Below are 15487 nucleotides of genomic sequence, written 5' to 3'. Positions count from 1 at the left end.
ACAGAAAGGTATACAGAAATAGAGAAAGATAAAAGCCCAGACACAAAGGTAGTCAGGTTAATTTAAGAAAAGCTAGCAAGAAACAAACTAAGCTAAGGTCGGGCATTCATAACTAAGAATAAGCCTCTGTGTGCTATATATTTGGGAGCTGGGTGGTGGACCCCTAAAAAAACCAAAAGAGTAAAATATCTCACAGCAATCTATCTTTGCCTTTAATCCCAGCTCTTGACAGGCAGAGGCAGATGAATCACAAGTTCAAGATTAGCCTGTGCTACATAGAGAGTGCAAGGTTAGCCTGGGCTACAACAATAAGATCCTGTCTCAAAATAAAACACCCTAATCTTCAAATATGTGGCGGTGTGAGCCTGTAGCCAAAGCCACTCGGGAGACCAATGCAGAAAGAATGCATGAGTCTAGTTTGAGGCCAGTCTGGATAACATAACGAGCTGTCATATTCTTAAAAATTAAAATGTTTTATTATAAGGACAACAATTCTTTCAGCGATTGCATAGCAGACGACTTCTCTGTTAAGCCCTTGCTCTCTATATAAGATAAATGCAAATTCCTACAAAATTCAGGTTTTACACACACAAGCATACACACACAATTAAACAGCTTAGAGGCAGCTGTTGTTAGAGGCAAATCTACTGTTAGATTTCAAGATCCCTGGCTGCCTACACACCTTTCTTTAGCACTTTGCCAAAGTCGTGGCATAGCTAGGATCAAGCGAGTGACATCTTCAGCTGTCAGCTGAGGCGTTTGCTGTCTGGACAGCACAGTCTAGACATCTGAACTCAGAAGTTGCCTCCTGATTAGTTAAAATAATGTGGATGAGAAGGATTTTCAGCCACCAACAACCCTGTGGAACGATCTGATTTCTTCAGGCATCTCCCCGGTATTATTTCTGCAGAAGCTCCATGAAGAATAGGAATATAAATAGTGATCTTTTCCAAATAGAACTGATCTGGCCCAAACCTGGAGACCACTAATTACCTAAAAAAAAAAAAAAAAAAAAAACAAAACAAAACAAAAAAAAAACGCTAGTGGAAATAATAGCAAGGGCATTTCTCTTGACATTGTTCTAGAGAGATGGAAAAGAACTCTGTTCAAGAACTGGTACTATTTCCCGATCATCACTTTGTTTCTGTGAGGCAGCTGAGGGGAAGCAGAAGCAAATAGTTCTTTTGTGAAACTGCCGATAGAACTCAGACCCTCTCTTGCACTGGGCAAGTGCTCTACCAGACAGCTCTACTTCCCTCTCAGGCAAATCGTCTACCATGTTCCCCCTCGAACTGCATCTTGGCAGACATGTCACACCAGCCAGGGTTTCAGTAGAGAGAGCTGGGGATTTTAATCACCAAAATGGCCGTTGCATCCTCGTACTCATTGGCTTGCAGTCTTTATGCAATCTTTCTGTATTACTAGGAAAACAGAGAGTCTAAGTAGTCAGAGATGACGAGGCCAATGTGCTCACAAGCCCGAGTGAGAACTGAAAACAGAGTCTAAATCTCCTTACCCCTTGCCCATTGATCCCACCCTTAGGCTGCAGGATGAAATTACTGAATTTCATAAAAACGCCGTCAGCCTAAAGCTGTAAGAATTTACCTAATATCAGTTCAGCTAATGTTTCATTCTAGGCCAGCAGAATCATTCAGTTTCTTGTCTTACCTAAAGAAAATTTCAAATTGGAATTCTTTTTTAACACTGCCGTTTCGTCTGTTTCAATATGTGTTTGTGTAATAGAAAAGGATCTTGGTTAGCTCAGCTCACTGGGAGTCCAGGGAAGAGAAGGGAACGGAAAGTTAACACCAATCACCTTTTTACCGAGTGGGTGTGACCCAGCAAGCTGGAAAGCTCAGTCCTCAGTGGGTTGACTAGCCCAATGTGCCGGTCTCAGAGGTAATATAGTCTGTTAGACCTTAAGATAGACCGGGGGAAGAGGAAAAAAAAATAGAAGAGAACAGGGTGTGGGCATTTATGGTTTTACATTTAAGATATCTGTGGCCAACCCTGTAAGTGCCGATGAACGAGTGCAGGCCAAATTCCGAAGCGAAGGGGATCCCCGCCAAGCGTATAGCCTAACAGATACAGCCCAAAAAGAAGTCCTCATCATGTGGGTTGATGCGTGGTCCTTCCCAGGCGTTCACGCATCTCAAGGGTGTGAGCATTTCGCCCCTCCGAGAAGGGATATAAAGTTCATGCAGACTTTCCTAATCGTGAATTGTTTTCAGGGCGTGGTACCTCTGAAATCCCAGCATTTGACAGGCAGAGGCAGGATGATTACTATGAGTCTGAGGCTTTCCTAAACTGCATGAGGCTTCCAGTCTGCCTTAGCCTGGGTTGAAAAGTGAGATCCCGTGGGGTCACCACGTGAGGCACTGTGTTGGAAGGTCACAGCGTTAGGAAAGTTGAGGACCACTGATCTACCAGGAAGACAGGCCCCAAATGAGTAGAGACTTCATTTCTTTGTACTTTTTTTTCTTCTGATAACACATTCACAGATGAAAAAAACCTCTCCCAATATAGCTTCCCTGCTTTTAATTCAATTAATATATTTTAGGATGCCACTTTGTTTAGTATTCTTTCATCCTCTCCCTCTCTCCTGTGCTTCCTCTCCCTCCCTGTAGATGAAGTTTTCTTTGGGCCACCAGTTCACAAAAAAAAAAAAAAAAAACCAAAACCACAGAGACTTATTATTAATTATGAAAGCTTCACCAATAGCTTTGGTTTGTCACTAACTAACTCTTATAACTTAAATTAATCCATTTTTTTTAAATCGATCTGCTTTTTGTCTTGTGGCTTCATTACCTTTCCTCTGTACTGTCTGTGCTGCTTCCTGGCTGTCTGTCTGGCGACTCCTGGTGTCTCCCCTCAACTCAGCCTTCTTTGTCCCAGTGAAAGACCCTACAGACCCCCTCCTCAAAACCCGCAGCTAGCATGCTCCCAGGGGAACGTCCTGTTTCCTTTAAAATAAAAAAACAATTCTCCGGATCAGCAGCCAGCCTGCTCTCGTAAGAACATCCCATGTGCTTGAGAGAGCAGGATGTCTTGAGATAGGGAGACTGCAAGGCAGGATGTCAATAAGATAGCACATCAACAAAGCAGGTTGACTGCAAAACAGGATATCTATAAAGATAGGAACAGGATGACTATTGCCAAACATCCATGCTGAGAGAGGAAACCATTCATGCCCCCCCCCCGCCTCATTCCGATAACCACGCTTTTGCTTCTGTAAACTTGCTTTTTGCTCTTCCCTATAAAAAGCCCGCCCTCCAGCTGGCAGGCGTGCAAGTCCTCCGAAAGACTTTGCTGCCCACAGGTACCTGTGTTTACTCAATAAACCTCTTGCTAATTACATCCTGTGGTCTGGACTCGGAGTGTCCTGGTTCTGGGGGCTTCATTGGAGGAAAAGGTCCTCTCTGAGGGTCTTTCACCAGCATCCTCTCTGCCTCAAAAGTCCTGCCTAGCTTTTAGCTTTTTTATTAAGCCAATCACAGTGACATATCTTCATGCAGTATAAAGGACTACTCCACAGCACCTTCCCTCTTCCTGCTTGATAGTCATTCTCAACCTGTGGGTCACGACCCTTGTGGGTGGAAAGAGCCTTTTGCAGGGGTCACATATCAGACATCCTGCATATCAAATATTTACATTACGATTCATAGTAGTAGCAAAGTTACAATTATGAAGTAGCAACCAAAATAATGGTATGGTTGGGGTCACCACAATATTAAAGGTTCGCAGCAGTAGGAAGGTTGAGAACCACTGCTTCACAACAACCTGGAGAACAGAATGTCTCCTTTTACAGACTGAGTGACCTAAGATCTTTTTGCAGATTGTGAACCCACTATCTCACAAATTGCATAATCTAGTTCTAGGCTCAGATTCTAGGTCTAAAGCCACTTCCAACCTTCTTTATGGTGTGTGCCTTGCAAGAGGCTATGGGGCTATTTGGTTTTTTTTGGTTTTTTTCCCCTTGAGGAAAGTTTCTAGATAAACTTTAGACTTCTTTTTGTTGTTTGTTTATTTGTGGCAGGGTCTCATTCCACAGTGACGTTGGCCTGGAACTCGCTGTACAACTGAAGCTGGCCTTGAATTTACAGCCACCCTCCTGCCTCAGCTTCTCAAGTGCTGAGGTCACAGGCAGGAGCTGCCACACTAAAGAAATAGATGAAGGAATGTTTTTGTTACGTCTACTTTCCTCACACGGTTTTTCAGCAACTCACATGCTTACGGCAGTAGATTATTAGTCTTGGGATGGCAGTAAAGGGCGAACACATGTCTTCAAGTGTCTGGATACCATACTCTTGTTTGAGTGGAGTTCAACAAGAAGTTGCACATAATGGTTGCCAGCAAAACCCTAAAGTTAGAATTGAGCTGACCATGCTTTACATGAATAATATCCTGTGCTTTCCAACATAAGGAAGAAGACACACGTGAATAAATTGAGCTACAACTTTAAAAAGATTAATTTAGTTTTTCTTTTAATGTGTACGAGGGTTTGTCTATGTGTTTGTGTGTGTACCACAGTTGTGTCTGGTGCCTGCGGAGGCCAGATGAGGACATTGGCTCCCCTCAAACTGGAATTGAAAGCCTCCACGTGAGTGCTAGAAACTGAACTCAGCTCTTTGGCAAGTGTTCTTAGCCGCTGAGCCACCTCTCCAGTCCCCAGCTACCATTCTGGATGTTGGTGAAACCTCTTGTTCTCACCAGATAGAGGTTTATTATTATGAGTGTGTGAAAGCGTGCACACGCCTGCCACAGTGCATATATGGAGGTCAAAGGACACCTTTTAGCAATTAGTTCTTTCCAATGTGGCTTCTGGGAACCAAACCGGGATCCTCTGCAAGTGCAATACATAATCTGAACTCATTATCAGCCATTTCTTGAACCCCAAAGAAATAATTTTCTTTGTTCATTCTTCTGGAGCCTGTGTGGGCTCATGGTGGTTACCTCTGAGCTAACTGTAGAAGGCTCTACACTGCAGTCTACAGGGTCCACTCCAGGGTCACTGTAGCATTGGTGTCTGCCCCCATTCATGGATTGACCTTATTACTCAACAGTCAACAAACTGCAAGCAAATCACTCCCCGGTGTTTTATTTTTCTTGTCAGTAGAAAATAAAGTCTAGTAGAGTATTTTCCTCATAGGAAAACCATGAGGATTAAGCAAGATGTTGTACTGTAATATTCGCATAGCACACAGTACAGCACCTTGTTAATTGCTGGCCCTCAATATCATCATTGATAGTATTTCTTTCAGAGTTTCGAAAAGTCTCTTACTTATTTTGTGGAGTTGGAGATCAAATCCAGGGTCTTACATGTGCTGAGTAGGTTCTCTGCCACGCGTCCTTCCCTGGCTTAAAAAACTTCTTTAAATTACAGATTTAACATTCTTATGACCTTGTCAAAGGGTCTGTTTCCATATGCTGCCTGCCAGATGGCCCACTTACAAACGAAACGCCAACCTTACATATGATAAATTAGATCAGTGAAGGTCAATAGCACAGAGTAAAGAATAAGGGTTGCCATAAATAAGAGCATGCAATTAAAAGGAAAGGGGAGAAGGGAGGCAGGGAGGGAGGAGAGGGAGAGAGAGACAGACAGACAGACAGAGACAGACAGAGAGAGAGACAGAGAGGGAGAGCTCACAGACTCTGGAAAACACTTTTCCCTGAAGAGGGTGTGGTAGGGTAAGCAAGCATGGGCAGAGGACCTCTTTCGATTCAGTCTGTGCTTGGTGCTTAGCCTCTTGGAGTGAGCTCTTAGGCATGCCCGTCAGGGGAAGGATTTAAGTTCCTTTGATCCTTATTTTTTCCCACTTGTACAGTTGGGAAGGTGATGTCTAATGTACTGAGATTCCTGCAAAAGCAGAGACTGTACAGAGTGGGCCTCAGGAGGCCATGGGCTAAAGCCAGACACCGAGACTTTAATCCCTTTCTTTCCCCTTTGATGGTCTTGGGAAAAGAAGAGCATCTCTGGGCAAGGCTTGGAGGCGCATGCCTTTATTTAATTTTTAAAATTTTATTATGTGCATGGATATTTTGCCTGCATGTGTCTTTGTATACTACATGTGTGCTTAGGGCCCACATCAGAATGTCAAAGACAATATCAGAACCCCTGGAACTGGAGTTACAGATAGTTGTAAGCCACCATGTAGATGTTGGGAATTGAACCTAGGTCCACTAAAATAACAGCAAAATTGTCTAAGCCAACTCTCCAGCTCTGGGAGATATATATATATCTCCCAGAAGGCAGAAGTAGACAGATTTCTGTTAGTTTGAGGCCAGTTGGAGCTACATAGCAAGACTCTCTCAAAATGAAAAACAAAGCAAACAACACCAGTAGCAAGAGTAAGTTTGGCAAGCAGGGCAGTCCACCAGGATGGCCCTTGGGCACAGAAGGGCACAGAAGAAGTAGAAATCTGTGTTCCATTCTGCAAGGTGTACAGGGGTGTGCCATTCTTCACCCGTGGTGCTCCTTCTCTTCCTGCCTTTCTAGTCTTTTCCGCCTGCCTCAGGTACCCTGTGACGCCATGACGGCCCCTCCTCGCTGCCGTTCCCACTCTCCCCACCTCACAGTTCATCCCACACGATGTGCTCCTACCAAGACGGTCTCAACAGAGGCGCTCCTTAGGGACTTTCCCAGCCAGAAAAGTGCTGATCCCATAAATAAAGTCCAGGAAAGGTTTCGGCAATATTATATTTAGTTAGACAGTCAGTCCATTGGTATTTTAACGGGGACATCCAGTGTTCCAGCCCAGAGGAACAAACATCGTCAGGGTTTGTGGTGTCAAGACATAGCTAAATGTAGAGATGCGGGTTGAAAATACAGGGGACTTTCCAGCCCGGCATGTAGCTCCTGCCTGTGTGCAACTGAAAATGGCCCTGAATACAGATCAGGAAGTGGAAGCCATAAAATGTTTATTGCCCCAATGACCCATCCTTCATTTGCCACCTTGGCCACTCCATTTAGAGTCAACAAGAACTTTGGCCCCTACCCTATAGGTCTGAAAGACGAGCATGTGGGAGGGGCAGGTTCCGTGGTGTAGGGGAAGAGAATGGCCCTTAGAGTCGGGAACCTGGGCTTTCAATCCCACCCTTCCATTAAGAAGGAACCTTGTAACCCACAGAAAGGCAGTTGTGTGCTTAGACCTGAATGAGCTCTCTGTGGCTGGAGAGCCTGAATTAGGGAAACTCTGAGGTCCTTTTCAGCTCACACCTTCTATGGTGATTTTTCCCTTCACTGTAAGCTGAATGTCCTGAAAAGAAAACAGGCATTGCTAGGATTGTGGGTGTAGCTGTGTGGCAGAGTATTGCTTAGTGTGTAAAGCACTGGGTTCCATTGCAGGCACTGAAAAGAGGAGGCCCTGCTACCCTGTAGTATGTAGAGAATTATATTGGACTGTCTACTGAGAGCACGGCTTCTAGAAAGGTAGCTGGTTCCAGGCAGGGAGCCATGCAGCGGGTGAGAGACAGAGAGATGGATAGACAGGCCATGCAGAGGAAAGTTGGATATTTATTTAGTAGGTTATGGAAGGGAAGGAAGGAGGGGGGAGAGCAGAGAGAGAGGCAGTGATGGGGGGAGAAGTTGGGAGAAGGGAGAGACAGAAGCTGCCTCTTTGAGAGGAGAAAGGAAAGAACTCAGGCTGGAAGCTGAAGATCAGCTTGCCTCAGCAGATGGGGTTGCAGGAAGGAAGTGGGCATGAATTGTCTCTTAAAGGGGCAGAACAGATCATTACAGCCTCTAAGAGTACCTCCTGTGCACATTCACTACTGTTCCCTTTTAAAAGGGCCCTGCCTACCTCCCATCTTGCTTTTTCTCTCTGTCTCAGTCTGTCTGTCTGTCAGTCAGGCACCTGAACAATCCTAGAAATCATTGCTACTGTGTGCTGGGAATGTGCCATGGGTATTTGTGCCCTGAAGACACTTGCCAAACAGGGACTTAGTCACATTCAGCATAGATGATAATTAGGTTAAGTGTGGACTACCCTGCATGGCATAGACCACCAGTGCCAATTCACTTACTGTGAGAAGCTCAGTCCAAAGATGGAATCAAAACTATTCTTAAATCCAGAGACAAAATTCTATCTTGGCTCCTTTTGTTGTTTTTTACTCTATTTTTTTGAGACAGGTCTCAATGTGCAGCTCAGACTAACCTCGAACTAATGATACTCCTGTCTCAATGTCCAGATGTCTCAGCCTCAGGATTACATGTACCACCAAGCCTGCTTTATACTATGTTTTGGACAAACATAATTTAATAAATAATATTAACTTGTATTTTTTGAGACAAGTTCTATGGCTCAGGTTTACCTTCAACTTTCTTTGTAGCTGAGGTTGACCTCAAACTTCTGGTCCTCTACCTCCTACGTGCTAGAATGACAGGCACGCAGGCAAGAGAGAGAAAGAACGTGAAGTTGGGTGGGTAGGAAGGCAGTAGAGGATCTGGGAGGACTTGGGGGAGGGGAAATAATATGGTTAAAATACACCACATGAAACTTTAAAAATGACTAAGAAAGTTCTTAAAAGTTGTATTTGTTTTAGCCTCAAAATCCTTACTGCCACTGTCATCTCCCAGTCACATGAACATTCTCCTAGCCAGTTTATGCGACACTGGGGATGGTACCCAAGGCCTCAAGCAACCAGGTAAGCACTTGACAAGCTGAGCCAACCCCCCCCCCCAGCTACAAGTATCTTAAGTCATTGATATAGAAAGGAAGCTAATGGATGGCGACAAGACAGCTACTAGAAACAGTCATGACCCCAAGGCTGAGCAAACAAAGGAAATCTACTGGAATTATTAAAACTTAGAGAAGCAGCCCTCATGAATTCTTTATAGCATGTCATCTCTGTTCAATTGACCCATATACTCTGTTTTCTGGTGTCAGTGGCTGTACCATCGCATACTCCTGCTGGCCTCTGAAAGTCAGAATTATTCCAGATTCTTGCCAAAATTTAGCATCTTCTTTCTCTCCTTTGAACCATTTTGGTGAGCTTGAAGCATTCCTGCACTGAGGAATTAGTTTGTATCTAATTGGTTGAAGTCAAGTGCCCTTCCTGTTGTTTTCTGGGTGGTTTAGAAGTCTTCTTTGGTAAAGTATCTATTCAAGTCTTTTGTCCAGTTTTCTTCTTGGTTTGCAAGAATTCTCTGTGTGTTTTGGCCAGCAGCTCTTTGGAATTCATCATCCCAGGGCTCTTAAGGATGCTTGAGCAGCCTTAGCAGTTCAAAATGTTCTTCTTTTGAGTAAATGGCCCTAGGAATGGAATTACCATGTTGTTCTTATTGTAATACCGCAACAAACAAAAAAGTTTATTAAAATTCCTGTTTTCCCTTGTGTGTGTGTGTGTGTGTGTCTAGGTCAGGGGTCAACCTTGGGTATTGCTCCTCAAGGTACCATCCACCTTTTTTTTTTCTGAGACAAGAGTTTCTCAACTGACCTGGAATTTGATGATTCAGCTAGGCTAACCAGCAAGCCCCAGGGATCCTCTTGTCTCTGCCTCCCTGCACCCCAGGGGTGCCAGTATTAAAAGTGTGCACCCCATGCTCATATGTTTAAAAACATGGGTTTTGGATCTTAAACTGAGGCCCTAATGCTTGCCTGGAAAGCATTTCATCCACCAAGCTAACTCCTTTTGGCATTGGACACACCAAAGAATCCCTGGTTCAACTTAAGGAAGGCATTTTAAAAAAGCAAAATATGAAGAAAAATAACACAATGCTTTTTGTTTAGGTTGTAAGTCTTGTGAGGCAGAATCTCTTTGTACAGCTCAGGTTGGCCTAGAAGTCACTAGGTAGTGGGGCAGGTCTTGAACTCTCAAGTGTAGGGAGTCTAGGTAGGTGCCATCACACCTTCTTCTTATCATTTTCTGAGTCTCCATTTTAGTTTGTCTTCTGAGTGGTGGAATAGTTAAAGTTATTTAAATAGAATTGTGCTCTGTAGCACAAAACTAACAGCAAAACAAAACAAGAGCAAAAACAAGCAAGAAAAAAATCTCTAATTTTTTTTAATGTCTTGAGTAAAGTTGGATGGGGTGATTATGATATTAGGAATATGCTTTAAATTTATGCTGTGTTAGCACTCAAAGACCATTCTAGAAATTTTCCATTCTTTGTCTTTTTTTTTTGAAACCTGCAAGCTTTTAGTTTATTAGCCATCTCCTTATAAATTGGCACCATCACAACAGATCAAGTCATTGTGGAGTCTCTACTCCTTTGGCTGTAGCCAGTCTCCACTCCCTTTTGCCAGCACCAGCACTGGCCTTTGCAGTCCCCAGACTGTCTTCATTCGGTTCCTGCTTTCCTGTCTCCCTTTTCTGGACATAACTGTCAGGCCCCAAAGAAACCCCTGGACAAGTCTCACTCAGCACCTGTGCCTCCCCCCCCCCCCCCCAGTTCTTACCGCTCCCCCACTCCAAACCTCTCTCTAATCCAGGTACTGGGCTTCCCTCCACCAGCTTCCGATTCCTATGCAATCTATCCTTTTCTGCCATTTGCTCTCTTGTCCTCTTGGCCCTCTGCTCTTGGTTTCTGCTCCCCTCTCTTGCCTTGTGTCCTCTTCTCTCTCTTCTCTTCCCCTCTCTCTTCTCTCATGGCCTGGTTCAGTCTGGACCCTTCCAGAAACCTCCGGCTGTACTCTCCCTCATATCTACAAGAAAAACCCTTCTCAACCACACCATGTCATGTTGAATGTTCTCACAGCGTTCAACAGTGGCCACATCTTGCAAGCTTGTGTTTAAGCTCATTCTCCTTTGCAAAATCCACAGAATCATAGCTTATGCTGAAGCTCGAGTCATCTTGCCACTAACAAAGAGGCTTCTGAGTCTGAAGACAAAGATGACATCTGGTGTGGTTTTCTACATTTTGGCTAGCTTTTCCCGAATTTCTGTCTTTGCTACTGCTGCCTTCCCAGGGTGAAGGCCACCACTGACCATTTGTTCCCTCGGAAGCAGAAGATGAGTCATGAACTTCCTGGCCATGCATGGTGGCAGTGGTCCCCAAGCTGCCAAGGAGGAAAAGTGAGATGTTTTTCCTTCTTCTCAATGATGGATAAGCGTTAGGTGGGAAAACTGATTCAACAAGGTAAAGTGATTTGGGATTCCCCTCTGCATGCTGTGAATACCATTGTTTAGTAAAGGGCTGCTTTGAGCCCATAAAGCACAGGAGAGTTAAATGAATAGCTCAGGAAATTAGATAGATGGTATAAGGAACAGAAATTTTGGAAATGTTTATGTCCATGTCTATCTCTCCTATCATGTGAGCATTTAGTTGACGGCCTGGCTGGCAGGAAGATGAATGAGCACACTACACCTATCCAAGTCATTTCCCTTTCTCTCATCTCCAAACACTGAATTTACTAGTAATTGTTTTCTGAGCCTCCATCCATTTTTTAGGTGATTTTGCTCCCGCATTTTGGCAGCTAAGAATGACTTTTAAAGGGCTTAATTAAAGATGATTTGCTAATGATCATTATCTCTTTGAATAATTTCCTTCCCCTTCTATTCCTTTTTTACTGTGTACAGTTTCTAAAGGTCAGTGCTTTTGTTCATTAGGCTAGATTTTGTTTTTTAATTAATTTCCTGCCTTTTGTCTTTTTTTTTTTTTTTTTGGTTTTTCGAGACATGGTTTCTCTGTAGCTTTGGAGCCTGTCCTGGAACTAGCTCTTGTAGACCAGGCTGGCCTCAAACTCACTGAGATCCGCCTGCCTCTGCCTCCCGAGTGCTGGGATTAAAGGTGTGAGCCACCACTGCCTGGCTCCCCACCTTTGTCTTTTAATAAACATGATCCTTTCTTTCTGTTGTCCTTCCCAGATCAGCAGTGGTTGCCGTAAGTGACGGCTAGGAGACAAGATGCCAAGTACAGTGGCTAAATTTAAAGAGCAGCCTTTGCACCTGTTGTTCCCTGGCAGCGCCTGCGCCCCCACCCTCTTCTCCACCTCCTGCTTCCTGCCAGCTGCAGCCCACGGCCCATGACCTTCGTGTTTCCCCTTGGAAATCAGATCCGGTAATGAGATGATATATATTCTATCAAAAGTGAGGAGAAATACAGTAGTTTGACAGTAACTTAGTTTGGATTCCAAGGAGCTGAAATTTGGGCCAAACTCAGCATAATATTAAAGATGTATCTCACCTTCAGTTAGGCAGATTCATGTGGCTAGGAACCAGCCCAAGAAGGTTCCTTTAGGCTGCTCTGTGAAATTCTTTTAGATATTACCATCAAAGGTGTCTATACATTAAAATGTGAAGAACAGACAGTTGACGGAACAACTGACATTGTCTAGAATTAGCTTCAGCTAAACTTTCCAGATTGGCAGCTTCTAACCTAGGAGAGCACTGTAGGACAAAATGACGTAAGTAATTCTGTTACAGAATAGACCATGGTAGGGCAGAAACAGTGATGTAAGTAATTCTGTTATAGAATACACCATGGTGGGGCGGAAACAGTGATATCAGTAATTCTGCTAAAGAATACACTTAGAATTGTGAGGGGATGGTGACCCCATCAGTCAAATTATCGCGATCAAATGGATCTGCTGAGAGGTGGATGTAGTGGCTCCTAACAACACTGCTAGCAAATGTGTGCTTATCCTAGGCCCCATTAGACCTCGTGTCAAGGAAACCAAAGGCCTGATGATGCTTGCCGAACATTATTACACTATCAGAACCAGCTCAGATGCAGGACCAAGCAACTGGGACAGAAAGTCAACAGTAAATGATGGGAGCTTGCAGAAAGGAGACTTAGGTTTTACCTAGACATTTACTTTTCGAGAAGGCTGTATTTTTCTTCAACCCCCACATAGCACAGATGGCTATGGGAACAGCAGAAGCCAAAAGGTGGAGACAGCTGTATTGAGGTGAGTTTAGGGAAGCGATCTCCAGAGAAGGGACAGCTTAGCGAGGGAGCCGCTTCACCGTTCGGAGGTCAGTTGTTATAGGTCAGCTGGGTCTTTGTTATTACTCCGGAGGGTGCTGGGTTTCATAAACGTGGGAGCCGAATGCCTGTGGACTTAGGAGGTGTGCTATATATTTGAGTACAAAATTAAGAACTTGGATCACTCCAGATAGAGACAAAAGACTTGTTAGTTTCAAAGTCTAGTAAATCACAAAGGCTGCAAGAGGCCACGAACCAACCCAACCCAGAAAGACGGCTTTAAAATTTGCTGCTGGCCTCTTGGATATTGAGAAACATGAATGAGGATACTTGTATATAGATGAATAGAGGAGATGTTTTAGTTGCTACTGAACCTTTCTCAACTACATCGAGCAGATGTATTTGCTACGCAGATGGGCTGCCAGGGAAAGAGGAGCAGAGAGCACAGACAGGAGAAGCTCACAGGAACTGGGTTGTGGCGGTGGAGAACTGACTTCCGATGGGGTAGGTGAGAGAAACGGGAATGATGGCATTCTCAGAGAGGGAAGCAAAAAAATAAAGAACAAACAGGGCTTGGCAATGGCTCCCCACAAATATCCGAGAGCTACCTCTTTCCTTTTGTCCTTCTTTCAAATATCCTCTTTTCTGCTCATTCAGAACTGCTGATACCACGCGAATAATAATTCACATTATCAGTGAGCCAGGAAACACAGCCCCCAAACCGCTCAGGAAGTTCCTTTCATGTTTGCTTGCTCGTATCAGTGTGTGTGCCTCACCTGTCCACCCTGCCTGTTCTGGAGCCCTTAGGTAAATATTCCATTGAGTTGAGTCAGAGCTGGGAACTGACCTCAGTGTACATTTTACTAGGGAAATTGGGTAAAGTTTCATGCACCAGGAAGTATTTTCTGATTAGTTTTAACTTTAAAAAGCGACCTGTTTTTAAAGGTTGGCATAGGAACAATTGTGCGACTGTATATTCTTTAATGACCATGTTTTTAAATTATAAAATTGGTATGTCGATGGGAACAATTTAAACTACTCAAAAGAGCAGGTGTCCCTCAAAACTTCCCTGAGGCAACATGTTTTCAAGTTTATTCCTTTGGAATCACCACCTAAATTATATAATATATAGCACATAATTAATTATATATAATCTAATGTATATCATATTACATATAATATAAATAATATAACATATATAAAACATTTGTATTATATGTGTATTTTTTTTAAGGTTCTTACTATGTCAGCCTGGCCGTCTTGGAATCAGGACAGGTTCCCAGCTGGCCTTGAACTCAGAGAAATTGTTCTGTCTCTGCCTCTCAAGTGCTTTCATTAAAGGTATGTGCTACCATGCTTAGTCCTATATATGTAGCTTAAACAATTGTTTTACATATTGATTGTTCTTATTATTTTTGTGTGCTTGTGAGCATGCCACAGAGCATGGATGGACGCCGTACGACAATTTTTGCGAGTTAGTTCTCTCTTTCCACCTTGTATGTGCTCCAGACCAGGCTCAGGCTGTCAGGCTCGTACCACAAGCACCTTTGCCGGCTGAGTCAGTTCATTGGTTCCTTTATTATAGATATGATTTTTAAAATGATGATGTAGACTGTATTATCTATAGTTTTATATTTCATTTATGATTTCAGCCAAGTCAAAAGGCTGAGAAGTGCTATATTCTTACTTTTTTTGGAAAAAGTGTTTCTTAGTGTAGCCCTGGCAGTCCTGGAACTCACTCTGTAGACCAGGCTGGCCTCGAACTCAGAGATCTGCCTGCCTCTGCCTCCCCCAAAGTGCTGGGATTAAAGGCGTGTACTACACCGCTTGGTATATATATATGAAACAGGGTCATATGTAGCCCAGGCTGGTCTCAAACTCTAAATAGCTGAGGATAACCTTGAACTCTAGATCTTACTGCCTCTACTTTACAAGCACTGTGATTGTAGGTTTGTACCACTATGCCAAGCTCACTTTTAGTAAAGAATAAACACATGATTTCTTGGTCTTTTGACTAAGATAAAGTGGGGAAGTACAGGGAAACAACTATTTTCATTTGCGGTTTGTTTTGTATTTGAAATAAATGAGATAGGGTTATGTGGCCCAGGCTGGCTTGAACTTGTCAGTCTTCCTGCCTGAGTTTCCCCAGTGTTGGATTATGGGAATATGATCATACCTTTTTTTTTTCTCCACAGTTTTTCACTCAGTAGCCCAATCTGGTTCTGAACTTGTGATCCTCATCCTCCCAAGTGCGGGGAAACAGGTGTGTGTTGCTGTGCTTGGCTCATGGATAGTTATTTTTGTAAGAGGTTGATTAATATTTTGTTGAGATGACTGATTCTTTATTGGAAAATATTGAGGTTGTCTTCGACGTCTTACAAAGTGTGTGTGCCCTTCTTTATTAATATATCACCTCTAGAATGGTCAGTGGGTTCCCTGGTTCGTGAAGGATCCCTTTTGGGTATGCGGACTCCTTTCTGATGAGCTACTGTACTTTTTCCTTAGTCAGCTTGACCAGCCAGCTCATGTAGACCTTCGTGCTGTGGGAAGTGACAGTTGTTTAGAGCAATTGCTAGATCTATACTCTACGAACCTGGCTTAGTCGGTAGATCCTCTAAT

The sequence above is a fragment of the Microtus ochrogaster genome, linkage group LG2 (genome assembly GCF_000317375.1).
Source record: "Microtus ochrogaster isolate Prairie Vole_2 linkage group LG2, MicOch1.0, whole genome shotgun sequence".
NCBI lineage: Eukaryota > Metazoa > Chordata > Mammalia > Rodentia > Cricetidae > Microtus > Microtus ochrogaster.
The sequence above is the reverse complement of the archived record's forward strand: the minus strand, read 5'-3'. Positions refer to the sequence as shown.